Raw genomic sequence first — 18,439 nt, 5'->3', positions numbered from 1 at the left:
AAGCCCGGGCCAAAGGCAGACATGTTCTGAGGCCATTTAGCCCAGGGAAGAGTATATCACTAAGGTTGGGTTATCTCTATCTTACCTCTAATCAATATTATCACTTTGAAAGGTGTAATGGACCAAATAAGCAGCCAACCATTCAACTCTATATAATATTTTTTCATAATGTTGGTTGGGATATGCGTCTGAAAGTTTGGAAAAAACAAACTATGGCAGATTGGAAGGGAATGGCAAGGACGTATGGTGTTATGCATCCTTCCTTGCTATGCTGTCATGTCTCATGACATCATGGAACTTTGTTTGGCATGACATCCTCTTGGGGTCCATGATAACCATCTGTAGTCTGTACCTGTACTATGGACTGTTTGCTCAAAAAAGCCTTCTGTCAACCTACATGGTATGTGAATAGTATATTTAATCTGTGCTCCTCAATACATTAACAGCCTTCTGCTACACAAGATATGTAAAAGAGGGGCAAGAAAAAGGTTAATAAAAAGTCTGGGGAAGAAAGTGACAGACAGGAGGAAGAAAGCAGCTGAAACTGGGAGAATATAACTGGGGAAAAATACAACTAGGGGAATAAAAGAAAACACAAGGTGACTGGTTTGCCTGGTTAAAGTGGACACATGGAGCCTGATTCACAAAGGTAAGCTTAGACGTGAAGTCATAAATGAGGCCGTGCGTCACTTTTACGCCGCTGGTGCGTCACTTTTTGTGACGCACCAGCAGCGTAAAAAATGTGCCTTGTTGCACGAAATTTACAAAGTGACGCGTCTAGGTAGATGCGTCACTTTGTAAACCCCTGCGCTACATTATACCTGCGCCAGGTATAATGTATACAGGAGGGCGTTCTGACGCAAGAAAGTCATAGAAGTGACGCAGTGAAATCTATAAGATTTCACTGCGCCACTTCTAGGACGCAAATGCGTACATTCTTTACGCCTGCCTCACAACAGCCGTAAGACTGACGCAGGCCCTTTTACATGGGGCTTGCCCCCAGTGAAAGGACACATTGCTGGAGTTGCGTCACTTTTGTGACACACTCCAGCAATGCGTCACTTTTGCGCCATGCAAATACGTCAGAAATACTGACGTATCTGTAACTCCTTGCACAAAGATGCGTCATATTGTAAATATGACGCATCATTGGTGTGGCAAGGAGGGGGCAATGAAAAGTGACGCATCGCTGTTTTGACGCAGCGATGCACCACTCTTCATAAATGAGGCCTTAAGTTTGGACCTGAAGTATATATTTAGACCTGAAGTCTAAGTTTAGACCTGAAATCTAAAGTTAGACTTCAAGTCTAAACTTGGAATTTAGGTCTAAACTTAGACTTCAGGTCTTAACTTGCACTTCAGGTCGAAAGTTTAGTTTTAGGTCTAAACATAGGGCCCAATTCACCAAGGTAAACTTAGACCTGAAATGTACATTTTGACCTCAAATGTAAGTTTAGACCTGAAGTTTAAAGTTGGACTTTAGGTCTGAACTTATATTTTAGGCCTAAACTTAGACTTCAGGGCTAAAGTTAGGCTTCAGGTCTAAACTTAGATTTCAGGTCTAAGGATCTCATTACGATGCCAGTCTGTCCAACACCCGTGGCCTGATTGGTGTCAGTCGGACTGCCACAGTCTAATTTAGATGCATGCTGAATGCAGTCCGACTGACCACTGGAAGACCGCCAACTCCCACAGCTTTTCTCCAATCATTGAGATGGTGGTCAGAGAAAAGCATCCGTTATAGAGCTGTGAAGGAAGTTCTGACAGCTTCCAGATTACGATGTGCGTTACCAACGAGCTGACCATAGCTGTCCGATAATGCTTCAGCTTAAGGAACGAAGGATTTGGGGTGCATACTCACCCAAATCAGCTTCTCCGAGACAGTCTCTCATGTGGATACCTTTCTCCAGGCCCCCTCTAAACCACAGCAGCTGAACCCCAAAGACTATAACCCCGTGGGTGCTGGACTGCAGGTGAGTTAATAGGTGTATGTATCCCAATTGACTGAAATGTGCAAAGATCGCCACACTCTAGCAATGGGGTGCATGCAGCACAAGGAATGTCATGGAAGTATGTACATATCATGTTTCCTGTGAGTTTATATGCACCTGCAGCAACATATTCAGGGATATGTTCACTGCCGTAAATGAGACCACTGTGGTAGCAGCGGTTGGATCATAATACGGCGGGAGGAGCTTTCCCAGACCGACCAGCACTGTAATGAGGCCCTACGTTTACCTTTGTGAATCAAGCCCTAAAATAGATAGGGGAGAGTTAAAAAGAATATCGAAGACCCTAAGGCATACTAGTTTAGAGGCAAAAAATATTCAACTTGACTTACTAGCAGCACCAGCAAGAATGGCAGGGGCGGAGGCTGCTTTGGCCCTATGGGCGCGTTAAGGTAGGCGGTGGTGGACTGTTCTTAAAGGAGGAATAAATGAGGGGAAAAAAGTACTAGGTATACTTAAAATGGTGGCATATTTAAGGGACACAAATCTAGTTCCTGACTAGGCAATCAATCAATCAATCAATCATAGCATTTGTAAAGCGCACTACTTACCAGTGAGGGTCACAAGGTGCAGGGGTGAGGAATGCTGCTACTGCTTGAAAAGCCAGGTCTTGAGTAGTTTTCTGAAGGTCAGCAGGTCTTGGGTCTGCTGCAGGTGGATGGGGAGGGTGTTCCAGGTCTAGGCGGTGAGATGGGAGAATGATTTGTCACCTGAGGTCGGATGTGGGGGACTGTGGCGAGGGCGGCGGAGCGGAGCTGGCGGGTGGGGTGTAGAAGCTGAGTCGGCTATTGAGGTACGCTGGTCCGGTGTTGTGGAGTGCCTTGTGTGCGTGGGTGAGGAGCTTGAAGGTTATCCTCTTGTTGACGGGGAGCCAGTGCAGATCTCTCAGGTGGGATGTGATGTGCCTGCGGTGAGGGATGTCGAGCACCAGGCGTGCAGAGGCGTTCTGAATGCGTTGAAGCTATTTCAGGAGTTTGGTTGAGGCTCCTGCATAGAGAGCGTTTCCGTAGTGCAACCTGTTGCTGAGGAGGGTCTGGGTGACCGTTCTTCTAATTTTAGTGGGGATCCACTTGTAGATCTTGTGGAGCATGCGGAGGGTGTTGAAGCAGGAGGAAGAAATGGCGTTGACCTGCTTAGTCATGGAGAGGGTGGAGTCGTTGATGAAATCCTTGATTTCACTACTGTTCAAACCTAAATACAAAATAGTAAATTTGTCTTCCATCTTGCTTCATACAGCTTTGAAATTTTGACAAGCTATGGGCAGTCTCCTTTTGTGTACTGCACTGCACAGATATAGGGCATAGATATGTACAAGATGGGTGAGGTAAAGGTTTCTGTCACCGTAACAGTGGGTCGGGGAATAGAAGCTACAGACAGGAGGAAGCTAGCTGTGGAAATAGGGAATATATAGAAAGCACACAAAATTATGTGAGCATAACAAACATTAAAGGAGACCAGGAGATGTTGTAAAATTGAAACATAAACAATGCTGAAAATACTCAATAGGTAAGAATAGCCAAAGTAAGAAACGCATTAAAAACATTGCTTATCAGCAACAGCAGGAACACTTTCTGTGTCCGGGGCACCACCAGTTCCAGTGCCAGCTTCTTGGCCCCCGGCCATGCTAGAGCTGCTGATGACCTTCCCCTCTGGCCCCATTTAGCTGCATTCGGATCTTCTGCTAGAAGGAAAGATGGGAGGACCATGTAGTAATGTCTACAAAGGGGCATCCAAGCACTCTACTGCCTGGTAAACCAATCCTATTCCTCCCTTCAAATTCCCCTCTATATCAGTTCTCTTTCCTTCATATTGTGTGTTTCCTACAACTATATTGCTACTCCACTTACCTCACACAATTTTTCATTTGATGGGCACAGTCAGTCTCCCTTTAAGCACAATACCTCATGGAAATGGAACTGTATTAGCAACATAACGTTGCAAAATATGCCAATGCCCCTGATAGCAGGGTATCCTGGTAACTAACATCAATTATAGCATAATCACACCTGGTTCACCCTTCTATGATTCACTTGGTGTCCATCACAAATCCCTCCAAATCCTTCAGTCCTACACCCTCCCTGTCAGCCTGGCAGAGTGGCAACATGCCCGACTACTCTGTGGGCCACATGCACAGTTAACAGGTCATACCCTAAAGAGACAGAGAAACACAGAAAAACGGTGCCCACTCCTTTGAAATAAAGACAGTGGACGCAGGCATGCTCTGGTGCAAAAATTGAATTTATTTATGTAATTACCACACAGCAACATTAAAAACCACTCAAATGAGTCTCGACGGCTGCGACAATGGGGGGCAAATATATAAAAATGTCACACAATGCAGCAAGACAACTCACTGTGCTACATAACAGGGGGAGAGCAGGAATGGCCCATATCTACTAAGATATGACGGGTTAGGTAGCGCCAATGCAGGCGCCCTTGTACGATCCAGCAAAAGTGCCTTCGTTACTAGCAGGATTGTGTTTGTGCAGTCAGGGACACTTTTGTGCACAAAAACAATGTCTTGAGGCATATTCTTCTTCTATGTGTGCTGCATAATTTTTCTTCTGCATCTGAGTGGAAGTATGTCCATATCGGTTACTGCAAAGAAAGCGTGGTCAAATAAATGAATGGCTACTTATTATATATTTACATTGACAAAGGCACCTTCGCCGAAACGTGTCTGTTGTTGTGAGGTCACGTCACGCCAATAAATGAGCTGATACTGCCTCGGGAGTGCGGTATTTCGTGTATCCTGAATACCCTGAAGGAGTGGAGCGTAAGATATATATATATATATATATCTATATATATATATATATATATATATCTATTGAAGAGGCAACATCTTTTGTACAACAATTGAATACGAACACACTTAATTTACATTTCACCTGTAATATGAGTGAGCAAAGTGTGGTGTTCTTAGATGTTGAATTCTATGTTGCAAATGGTCAATTGCATAGTAGACTCTACCGCAAACCTACGCAGGCAATACCCTGCTGCACGCCAGTAGTCATCATCTGGCGCACCTGATCAGGAGCATCCCATATGGCGAGATGCTCCGCATCAGGAGGATTTGCAGTAGTGGTTCAGAATGCATAGCAGCGCAGAATGATTGCAAAATCAGATTCCAACAGAGAGGCTACTCTAATTCCTGCATTGACTGTGCTATGTTGAGAGCGAACAAACTTGACAGACAGACCCTCTTGACTCCATCTATTGATATTGTGAGGGATGACAGTAAAACTGATGTAGTTCGCCTAATTATTGGGTACAACAGCCAGCACAAAGCCATACATAAAATTGTGAAACAGCATTGGCCACTAATTAAAAGTGACCCAGTAATTGGTGACAGGTTGAATAAATCTCCCAACATAACTTTCAAAAAAGCAAGATCCTTGCAGGACAACTTTGTTAGTAGTAGCCCAGAAGTAGCCACGGGATCGTGGTTATTAGGCAGTAAGGGCTTTCTGCGTTGCTCCTCCTGTAAGGCCTGTAAAAACGGTGTCAGTAAATCGGAATATCAGTCTCCACTCTTCCCCACCCCTTTTAAGATCAAACAAAAACTGAACTGTCGATCGGAATACGCGGTATATGTACTAGAATGTCCCTGCGGTCTGAGGTACGTGGGTAGTACCAGACCGCAGGTGTACAAAAGAATTTTACAGCATTTAAGGGCTATCACAAATGCTGACCCCGCGTACCCGGTCGCCAGACACTTTAACAAGGTACACGCAAAAAATGCTTCTCTTTTAACTTATTTTGTTATAGACTGTGTACCTCCACAAAGGAGAGGTGGTGATAGGGAGGTTTTATTGAGAAAACTTGAGACTAGACATATAATTTTACTTGACACAAAGATCCCAAATGGGCTCAACACCGGCGATGATTGTTACACGTATTTATAGGTTTCCATTCTCCAAGGAATATCATCATTACTGTATGAGATGGATACAAACCTAGTACAAAATTGAACATCAATTTGTTAATGAATTTTATGCTTTTTATGTCCCCTCTGTATAAGTCCTCCATACATCTGGTATTACATGAATTTTAACATCGATTACATTTTTTTAAAATTCACTGGTAGCACTTTACAGTTTTGCATAAAGAAGATATGCTATTTCAGTATTTGTCATTGCGTATTTTGCACTATGGGGTCTTGCCCACTTGGGCGCTATTATTTGTTGTTTTACAACAAAGTCAATCTGTATAACAGACCCTAATTAGAATCAGTATTGTATGCCCAATTGGGCTCCATTGTTGCCAACTTTGAAAATTACTTTAATGGATTCTTTCGAACATTGGCATTGCACTCTGATCTATTTTTTATTGTTGCAGCTAAATTTTGCACACGGTAAAGATATGCACTTTCAACAGTATTGGGTGGTAAATGTGATTATTTATTGTTTTAAAGGCACATTATATAAAATAATTGTTTTTATCTCTGTCAATAATTACCCCCATTCCTGGATATTTGTATTTTAGATTTTATGAAATCTAAAGTATTTGATATCTTGCTACTGTTTGCACAAACAAATTTTACAGCATTTGTTTGTTTAAATTGAGAGTTGCACTACGCATCCAAAATAGCATTATGTTACTAAATGTTGAAGTATGTCTTCACTTTTCACTATGCAAATGAGCACTGTGCACTTTAAATAAGGGTCATCAGCCCCATGTCTGTGTCATGTGATCAAGGCTTGTAAAAGCCGAAACGCGTCATGTCGGACTGGTGTTGGGTCAAACAATAAATTGAAAACCTGCACTATCTATGGGTCCTGCCTCGTCATTCAAGATACTAACTTTTTTCTGACCTCTGTGCTTACCGAATATATATATATATATATATATATATATATATATATATATATATATATATATGTATATATTACCTACTGGCGGTCGCCAGTAGGTAGTTATAGTTAGGATTGATTTCCATAGGGAAATCGCGACATTCTCATTCTATTTGGAATAACTTTGGTGCCGGTTGAGGAATCGGCCTGAATTTTTCAGCAACTTTGCCTCGCGGCGCTCCGCTCCTTCTGTGAAAGTTTGGGGGGGATTCGTCAAGTGGGGGCCGAGATAAAAGGGGGTCCCAAAACGTGTTTTCCCCATGTTAATTTCCATAGGGCGGTGGTCGCACTTTTAGCTCGAACGGCTGAATGGATTTTCACCAAACTTGGCAAAATTGTAGGGACTGGTAGCCCAATGTGCCTTTTGCTATGTCTCAAGATATGTGCTCCAGAGGATTTTGAGTAATTTAGGTTAAAAAAAATGTATGTATCTATGGCAGCGCCCCGGTACGCGCACCGGGGAGCGCTCCGGGCGCGCCACACGACTTGCGCACGGAAAGCTGATTGGCTCTCGGGTGTCTGTAAACATTCGAAACAGTCCGCAGCGGCCGCCATCTTGTGTCTCCGTAGGATCGAGACACAAGAGGTGGCAAAAAGCAAAGGGGGAAATGACCAAAAGGGGGCAGGGTACACCCCCCTGACCCCCTAGGTTTGATGTGGGGGCCATAAAAGGGTCCCGCGGGACAAAACATTTTTTAATTTTTTTTCGATTTTGGCGGGGGAGCGCCCGGTACGCGCACCGGGGAGCGTACCGGAGAGCGTACCATGGGGAAAAAAGAATGACAGAGGTTTTAAAAAATGTAGTATTTTTTTTATAAATTAGAGGTAGTTCTAAAAAGGACTTGGTAATACCAAGGTTTATCTGCGATAAAAATCGCCGCAGCTCAGCGGTAAATTTTTGTCTCTAACCAAGCAATAGCGATAATTATCGCTATTGCTTGGTAATATGCCCCTAGGTCTTTCACGTGAGGAGGCACCCCTATGATGAAGCATAACACCTCCGGTGTGTGAAGGAATCCGCCCTGAAAAGGGAAACCCCTTACGTAGTAGAGTACATCAAGTCAGTTATTTGACCTCCTTTTTGATTCCAGACCCATGGCTTTTTCTGTGATTCATTCAACTAGTGTGGAGTTGGCTCACGGAGGTCCTTAAAACTCCTCCAGCCCCCTTGTGTGTTTACTTAGTGCCTCAACCATACCTGGGAGAGGGTGAATTGAATTTAACACAGAGGTTTATGACTCTCCTTGGGCTGACACACCCTTTGTTCTGGAGAACAACAGAAGCAGCACTAAAATTGTCCATATATATATATATATATATATATTCACTGAAAAAACCATAGGTTTTACACCAGTTATAGTTAGCTGGAAGTTTTACTCGCATAAAACCATTGAAATTCCCACGTTATAGTTAGTTGGACTCACTATAACTTGCGCGTGTAATGCACTGCTGATGACGTCACATATTACATCACTCATGACATGGTCAGTAACATCACTCATGACATCACTGATGACACCATCCAGTAAATGTGTGTCTTTCTGAAAAATAAATATTAGTGAGTAATGTTTAAATATTTAAACATATGTATTAATGTTTCACTTTGTGTATAAGTGGCTGCATGGGTTGGTGAGTAGCTACATGTGTAGGTATATGGGTTATTAGATGTTTTTTTTTAATATCCATATGAGTGTCTATATGTTTGGTGGGGGTATTACTTAGCACATAGATGCATGAATGACTGACTCTCTGTTTGTATGTGTTTTGAATACAGCATATGTGCAGGACTGTATGGGTGGATGAGTGTGTATATGTGTATGTTAGTGAGTGAATCACTGTCTCACTAGTGTCTTTATCAGTAACTACATATGTTTTAATCTAGTATATGTGAATATTGGTGTATATAAGTGAGTATATGTGAGAGTGAGGGATTGTAAGAGTTCCTGTTTAAATAAGTATGTGTTTCTATAAGTGATTGTTTAAGAGAGTAAGTATGTGTAAGTTTCCTTAGAAGTAAAGTGGTAGTGTGTGTATAGCTGTATATGCAAATAAATGGATGTTTAATAGTTTATTTGCATGTGTGAGTATGTGTGAGAGTATCTTTTGGATGACTGTCGTTGTGTAACCGGATATATAGGTGTATCACTATATATGATGAGTGAGTATATGTATGAGTGACTATATAGAACTGTTGTTGAATGAGTGGATGTGTATATAGATGGTGGAATTATTGAATTGGTTGTTGTAACTGGTATGGGTATCTCCATTTTTTTGAAAATTTTACTTTCTATTATTGAATATGTGTTTCAAGGGTTACCTTACAGTAAAAGGAGGTCTGTCACTCTGTCACAAGGATGGTGTCATCAGTGATGTCATGAGTGATGTCACTGACCATGTCATGAGTGATGTAATATGTGACGTCATCAGCAGTGCATTGCACGCGCAAGTTATAGTGAGTCCAACTAACTATAACGTGGGAATTTCAATGGTTTTATGCAAGTAAAACTTCCAGCTAACTATAACTGGTGTAAAACCTATGGTATTTTCAGTGAATTTAATAGGTTTTTTAAATGCTAATTCCTAACTATAACTGGTGTGAAACCGATGGTTTTATCAGTGAGTTTCAATGTTTTTTTAATAGCAAATCTTTATAGGTATAAAAAATAATACATTTTAAAACGAATTTTATATTGTATAATTATGTCAATTTTAAAAAAAAATTATTTTTATTTTTAACTTGGGGCGCGCCCTGGGGCGCGTACTGGGGAGCGTCCCGTTAGCGCAATTCTTGCAAACGAAAACAACATTGTGACATTTCGCGTAGACGCGTGATGCATCATATGACGCACAGTGTAATCGCACCCGGAAGCACGCGTGCGCATACGATCGCGGCGCGCCCTGGGGCACGTACCGGGGAGCGTCCCGTTAGCGCTATTCTCGCAAACGAAAACAACATCGTGACGTATCGTGTAGACGCGTGATGCGTCATATGACGCACAGCGTAAGCGCACCTGGAAGCACGCGTGCGCATACGATCGCGGAACGTCTCGACGCGCTTACGCCGCACGCCCCGGGGCGCGCCCTGGAGCGCGACTACGGGCGCGCCCCAGGGCGTGTAGCGTAAGCGCGTCGGGTCTTGTGACCAGAAAATAACACTTTCTATTGGTGCAGAACAGTTTTGGTTTCCAAAGGAGTAAAGCCTGGCTCTTGTGATCTGAAAATAACACTTCTGATTGGTTCAGGACCATTGTTTTTCCCAAATGAGTAAAGCCTAGGTCTTGTGACCTGAAAATAACACTTCTGATTGGTTCAGGACAGTTTTTTTCCCCAAATGATGAAAAACCCCACCTTTCTTCCTTATTCTGACTTTGTCCTTTGACTGAGGAATACCTGTTTCATCTATGGAGACATGTACTTTGAAATGGCTACTGTAGCAGCAACAGCTGGAGCATCTGCACCACCACCACTACCGGGCGCTCCCCCCGCGAAAACCGCCAAAAACCTCTCCACCACCACCACCACCATCACCAAGAGGACCACCACAACAATACATTGGTGGTGAAGACGAGGAGGAGGAAGAGGAGGAGGAGGAGGGGAGAAGATGGCTGCCTGAACAAAATACCCCATACAAGCCAAAAGAACACATTGTATGGGAGTTTTTTTCAGTCCCAGAGGGCAAGAAAAAAGTGAATGCGGCCAAGGTAACTTGTCGAATCTGTGGCGAACAACTCTCAAGGGGCAATCCAGACAAAAAATATTCATTTGGTAATAATACCATGATTCGACATATGACCCGGAAGCATCCTAACAACTATTCTCAAGCAGAGATCAGGGAACTGGCCAGTCACCTCCCCCAGTGTTGGACCAGCTCCAAAAGAAAGCAACCCACTCCATCGGGACCAGATACAACGGAGACGATGCCTTGTATTCAGCCACGATTTGCAGATTTTAGAATCACATGTATTGCATGTGGCAAGCTCATTGCCTATGGTGAACAGAGCATGAAGCTCGTCGTCCTTGCTGGTGACAATCACAAATGCCCCAAAAAACAGTAATTTTTTCCGTTTCTTGTTTTTTGCTCCTGTTGAGCCATTTACAATTCCCTGTTTTTTGTTTCTCCCCATAAAAAATACAAAAAAAAATATAAAACTGTTTTGAAAAGCCAAAAAAAGTACAAAATGTTCAAAAAAACATTAAAAAAAATATAAAACAACAAAAAGAATAAAAAAACAGTTCTTTTTAGAACTACCTCCAATGTATAAAAAAATGCTAAATTTTTTTAAAACTCTGTCATTCTTTTTTCTCCAGGGTACGCTCCCCGGTACCCTCCCCGGTGCGCGTACCGGGCGCTCCCCCCCGCGAAAACCGAAAAAAAATGTAATTTTTTTTTTTACCTGAGGGACCCTTTTATGGCCCCCACATGTTATGTTTGTTATGTTATGTTATACCACTCTTTTAGAGCGCACGGCTACCCAAAGGGGTGTCCCGGCGCTTTGACAAAGGGGGTTTGAAAACTAAGAAGCACAGTAACAGCGAATCACACCGGTCCTACAACTTATGCAGAAAAGAGCATAGTCTTTAGCTCCTTTCTAAAAGAGAGGAGACTATTGGCTTTGCGGAGAGTGATAGGAAGCTCATTCCAACGGCATGCCGCCACATATTGGAAGGACCGACCTCCCATCCGGGCACGTCTGATAGGCGGTACATCCACTTTAACCAACGCAGCTGACCGCAACATCCTCCGCGGCGCATAAAAAGCCACACGCTTCCTGATGTAATTCGGACCCACAGAGTGAAGGGCCTTAAAAGCCAGCGTAAGGATTTTAAAAACAATTCTTTTAGAGATAGGTAGCCAATGCAACCTATTTAGCAGCTCTGAAGCTCTTGCTCTCCTTGGCAGGCCAAAGATGGCTCTTGCCGCTGAGTTCTGCACTATTTGCAATCTAGCCAGCAAATATTTAGGTAGTCCTGAGTATAACGCATTGGCGTAGTGGAGTCGAGACCCTACTAACGCCTGGACAATAATTTTTTTATATTGCAGAGAGAGGAGTGGAAGAAATTTTCTAAGCATCTTCAGGATACCGAAACATTTCCCCGATAGCCCCATAATATGGGGTCTAAAAGAGAGGTCGTCGTCACACACTACCCCCAGGTTCTTAACTTGGGAAGACGCCTTCTCTGGTGGGAACATGTCCTGAGGCCACCACGATTTCCAACAGGGGTCAGGGGCACAATCAAAGAAAAGCAACTCAGACTTATCTGAGTTGCATTTCAGGCTGTGCCGCTGGAACCATGCAAAGACCGCACTCAGACAGCCTTTGATCCTGTCGCCGTCAAAAACCTCTCCCTTCCTGCAGGTAAACAGGAGCTGGGTGTCATCAGCGTAAGATATGATCTGGGCACCAAAAGCCTCCGCTACCTCCGCCAGAGGGGCCATATAGATATTAAAAAGGGTGGGGCTCAGAATAGACCCTTGAGGAACCCCCACCTCTAGCGGGGGCATTTCGGCGGAGAACGGTGGTGCCCAGATCACCTGTCGACGGCCCGATAAAAAGGATTGAAACCAGTCCAACACCGTCCCACGCAACCCGATCTCCTGGAGTCTTAAAAGGAGACCGTCATGTGGGACGGTGTCGAAAGCCGCCGACAGGTCAAGCAAGACTAACATAGCCTTCCCTCCGCGATCGAGGGTATCTCTGATAGCTTCAGTCACCTCCAAGAGGGCTGTCTCCGTGCTGTAATTCGCACGGAAACCGGATTGAGAATCATGGAGAATGTTGTTACTCTCGATATAGTTGGTCAGTGTGTGCTGTACATGTTTCTCAACCACCTTAGCCAGAGCAGGAAGCAGGGAGATAGGTCTATAGTTAGCCTGCATCAGGGGATCTAATAACGGTTTTTTGAGTAGCGGCAGAATCAATGCGTGCTTCCATTCCTGTGGCACCACTCCCGAACTCAGGGAGAGATTGAGCAGGGGATTCAGCAAGATGTTAACTGCCGAAGCCACTCTACCCAGACTCACATCAAACCTAGGGGGTCAGGGGGGGTCCACCCTGCCCCCTTTTGCTTATTTCCCCCTTTGTTTTTTGCCATCTCTTGTGTCTCGATCCTACCGAGACACAAGATGGCGGCCGCTGCGGACTGGTTCGAATGTTTACAGACACCCGAGAGCCAATTAGCTTTCCGTGCGCAAGTCGCGTGGCGCGCCCGGAGCGCTCACCGGTGCGCGTACCGGGGCGTGGCTATAGATATATAAATTTTTTTGAACCTAAATTACTCAAAATCCTCTGGAGCACATATCTTGAGACATAGCAAAGGCACATCGGGCTACCAGTCCCTACAATTTTGCCAAGTTTGGTGAAAATCCATTCAGCCGTTCGAGCTAAAATTGCGACCGACCGCCCTATGGAAATTAACATGGGGAAAACACGTTTTGGGACCCCCCTTTTATCTTGGCCCCCGCTTGACGAATCCCCCCCAAACTTTCAGGGAAAGAGCGGAGCGCCGCGAAGCAAAGTTGCTGAAAATTGCAGGCAGATTTCTCCATCGGCGCCAAAGTTATTCCAAATAGAATGTTACGATTTCCCAATGGAAATCAATCCTAACTATAACTACCTACTGGCGACCGCCAGTAGGTAATATATATATATATATATATATATATATATATATATATATATATATATATATATATATATATATATATATATATATTCACTAAAAAAAACATAGGTTTCACACCAGTTATAGTTAGGAATTAGCATTTAAAAAACCTATTAAATTCACTGAAAAAACCATAGGTTTCACTCCAGTTATAGTTAGCTGGAAATTTTACTGGCATAAAACCAATGAAATTCCCACGTTATAGTTAGTTGGACTCACTATAACTTGCGCATGCAATGCACTGCTGATGACGTCACATATTACATCACTCATGACATGGTCAGTGACATCACTCATGACATCACTGATGACACCATCCTTCTGACAGAGTGACAGACCTCCTTTCACTGTAATGTAACCCTTGAAACACATATTCAAAAATAGAAACTAAAATTTTCAAAAAAATGGAGATACCCATACCAGTTACAACAACCAATTCAATAATTCCACCATCTATATACACATCCACTCATTCACCAACAGTTCTATATAGTCACTCATACATATACTCACTCATCATATGTAGTGATACACCTATACATCCTGTTACACACCGACAGTCATCCAAAAGTTACTCACACACATACTCAGACATGCAAATAAACTATTGAACATCCATTTATTTGCATATACAGCTATACACACACTACCACTTTACTTCTAAGGAAACTTACACATACTTACTCTCTTAAACAATCACTTATAGAAACACATACTAATTTAAATAGGAACTCTTACAATCTCTTACTCTCAGATATACTCACTTATATACATCAATATTCACATACACTACATTAAAACATATGTAGTTACTGATAAAGAAACTAGTGAGACACTCATTCACTCAGTAACACACACATATACACAGTCATCCACCCATACAGTCCTGCACATATGCTGTCTTCAAAACACATACAAAGAGAAAGTCAGTCATTCATGCATCTATGTGCTAAGTAATACCTCCACCAAACCATACAAACACTCATACTGATACTAAGAAAAACATCTAATAACCTATATACATACACATGTACCTAATCACCAACCCATGCAGCCACTTATACACAAAGTGAAACACTAATACATATATTTAAATATTTAAACATTACTCACTAATATTTATTTTTCAGAAAGACACACATTCACTGGATGGTGTGATGTCACTGACCATGTCATGAGTGATGTAATATGTGACGTCATCAGCAGTGCATTGCACGCGCAAGTTATAGTGAGTCCAACTAACTATAACATGGGAATTTCATTGGTTTTATGCCAGTAAAATTTGCAGCTAACTATAACTGGTGTGAAACCTATGGTTTTTTCAGTGAATTTCAATGGTTTTTTAATAGCAAATCTTTATAGGTATAAAAAAGAATACATTTTATTGTATAATAATGGTAATTTTTTTTTTGTTTAACCCCGGGGCGCTTCTGGGGCGCGTACCGGTGAACGCACGGGTAAGCGCAATGTTACGGCGCGCCCCGGGGCGCGTACCGGGGCGTGTCCCGTTAGCGCTATTCTCACGAACGAAAACAACATCGTGACGTTTCGCGTAAACGCGTGATGCGTCATTTGACGCACTGCGTAAGCGCACCCGGAAGCACGCGAGCGCATACGATCGCGCAACGTCCTGACGCGCTTACGCGACGCGCCCTGGGGCGCGTAGCGTAAGTGCGTCGGGTCATGTGACCTCAAAATAACACTTTTGATTGGTTCACAAGAGTTTTGTTTTCCAAATGATGAAAGACCCCTCCTTTTTCCTTATTCTGACTTTGTTGTTTGAGTGAAGAAGACCTGCATTCATTCTGTGAGAAATGGCTTCACTAGTAGCAGCTGCAGGTGCATCTGCACCACCACCACCTCCACCACCACCACAAGGACCACCACAAGACTACATTGGTGGTCAAGAAGAAGATGAGGACGAAGAGGAGGAGGAGGAGAGGCACTTTCTGCGTGAGGACACTCCCCCATACAGACCCAAGGATCATTTTATTTGGCAGTTTTACAAGATGCCAAGGGGTGCAAAAAAAGTGAATGCAGCTAAGGTGACTTGCCTCATCTGTGGCGCAGAACTGTCAAGAGGGAACCCAAAGAAGAAGTACTCTTTTGGGAACCACACTATGATCAGACACATGCAGAGGAAGCACCCGATTATTCGGCAGCAGAGGTCAGGGAACTGACCAGGAACCCTCCCCATCCTTCTTCTTCAAGCGCCTCCAATCAACCCACTCCATCGGGTGAAGAGGCTAGGGAGACAGTCCCTAATGTACAAATCAAGTTTGCAAAATTTAAATTTGTTGCAACAAAACAATTTCATATGGTTAGCAAAGCATCACTTTACTCAATCGAGCTGCAGACAACCATCACTGCAGCAAGCAACTTTAATTTTTTCTATTTTTTTTTGCTCCAATTGAGCTGTTTGCAATTCCCTGTGTTTTGTTTGACCCCAGAAAAACTAAAAAAAATATATAAAATTGTTCAGAAAAGCAAAAAAAATAAAAAATGTTCAAAAAACAATAAAAAAATATAAAACAACAAAAATCAAAAAAATTGGTTCTTTTTAGAACTACCTCTAATTTATAAAAAAAATACTACATTTTTTAAAACCTCTGTCATTCTTTTTTCCCCATGGTACGCTCCCCGGTACGCTCCGCGGTACGCGTACCGGTCGCTGCCCGCGAAAATCGAAAAAAAATTTAAAAAATGTTTGTCCCGCGGGACCCTTTTATGGCCCCCACATCAAACCTAGGGGGTCAGGGGGGGTGTACCCTGCCCCCTTTGAGTCATTTCCCCCTTTTTTTTTTTGCCACCTCTTGTGTCTCGATCCTACCGAGACACAAGATGGCGGCCGCTGCGGACTGTTTCGAATGTTTACAGACACCCGAAAGCCAATCAGCTTTCCGTGCGCAAGTCGCATGGCGCGCCCGGAGCGCTCCCCGGTGCGCGTACCGGGGCGCTGCCATAGATATATACATTTTTGGGAACCTAAAGTACTCAAAATCCTCTGGAGCACATATCTTGAGACATAGCAAAGGCACATCGTGCTACCAGTCCCTACAATTTTGCCAAGTTTGGTGAAAATCCATTCAGCCGTGCGAGCTAAAAGTGCAACCGACCGCCCTATGGAAATTAACATGGGGAAAACATGTTTTGGGACCCCCTTCTATCTCGGCCCCCACTTGACGAATCCCCCCCAAACTTTCACAGAAGGAGCGGAGATGTCAGTGATGTCATCAGTGATGTCACTGACCATGTCATGAATGATGTAATATGTGACATGATCAGCAGTGGATTGCGGGTGCGCGATATATAGTTAGTGCAACTAACTATATATGCGAATTTCAATGGTTTTGTGTGAGTAAAATAAGGTTTTGTAAATGCTAATTCCTAACTATATATGGTCTTTAACCTATGGTTTTTTCAGTGAATTTTCAAGGTTTTGTAAATGCTAATTCCTAACTATATATGGTCCATAACCTATGGTTTTTTCAGTGAATTTCAATGGTTTTTTAATAGCAAATATCAAAAGCTGTAAAATGTATTCTTCTTTTAAAGGAAAAATATATTTTATATGTATTTAATATCATTTTTTTATGTATATACATTTTTTGAGGGAACGCATTTATCAACTATCATGCTGAAGAAGAGTGTGGGGAAAAAAACCCAAAGAGGAGGACTAAGAGGAAAGAACAATCAGTTCAAAAATACAATTGCTTTAAAGCATGAAGTGCTTTTCCACACATTTACATTTAAATAACCCATATTAGAACATACAAAATATCTACAGAGGAGACGGTGTACATTGAATTTTAGTCTCTTCATTGGTACCTACATGTTGGTACTTACATCACCCACACAACACAACAGCTCTATTCAGAGCTACCCTACCTCAAAGCACTCTAAAATATTATTTTAATATTTCCCTTGGTTTTCCCCTTGTTACGCTTTCCGGAACGCTACCCGGTGCGCGTGCTTTTTTTACATATATGGGCCTCCTCAGCCACCCTCAGAAAACCTAGGGGGTCAGGATATGTCTCCCGTGCCCCCTTATACCCATTCCCAACATTGTTTATCCTCCATCTTGTGACTAAATTCGTCCGAAACACAAGATGGCGGACTCCCGTTAAGCTACCGGTGAGCTACCCGGTTCGCGTACCGGGTAGCGCTTCCACCACGAAAAATCGAAAAAAAACCTTTTTTTTTTTTGCCCCGCGGGGCCCTTTAATAGCCCCCACATCAATCCTAGGGGGTCAGGAGGGGTCTACCTTGCCCCCTTTCATTCATTTCCCCCTTCGTTTATTTCCACCTCTTGTCTCTCGATCCTACCGAGAGACAAGATGGCGGCCGCTCCGGACTGTTTAGAATGTTGACAGTCACCGGAGAGCCAATCCGCTTCTCCTCGCGAAGTTCCGTTACGCGTCTGGTACGCGAACCAGGGCGCTAACCGGGACGCTGTCACAGATATATATATTTTTTGAACGTTAATTTCTCAAAATCCACTGGAGCACATATCTTGAGACCTAGCAAAGGCACATCGGGCAAACAGTCTCTACAATTTTGCCAAGTTTCATAGAAATCCATTCAGCCGTTCGAGCTAAAAGTGAGTCCAACCGCCCTATGGAAAACTCAATGTTAAAAACACGTTTGTGACCCCCCTTTTTTCTCGGCCCCCGCTTGACGAAACCCCCCCAAGTTTTCAGGGGACGCTCAGAAACAAAATGTGCCATTTTCCTGAAAATTTCAGCCAATTCCGTCCATCAACGCCAAAGTTATTCAACATAGAATTTTCAGAAATCCCTATTCAAAAAAATCCTAACTATATATACCTATTACATTTGGACTGCAGCTCGTAGGCTGAGACGGTGTGGGGACTCGAGGGAACACTTTGCTGACATTGCGAGAAATCACCTT

Source organism: Lissotriton helveticus, chromosome 1_1 (genome assembly GCF_964261635.1).
Source record: "Lissotriton helveticus chromosome 1_1, aLisHel1.1, whole genome shotgun sequence".
NCBI classification, from domain to species: domain Eukaryota; kingdom Metazoa; phylum Chordata; class Amphibia; order Caudata; family Salamandridae; genus Lissotriton; species Lissotriton helveticus.
This window is presented reverse-complemented; position numbering follows the sequence as displayed.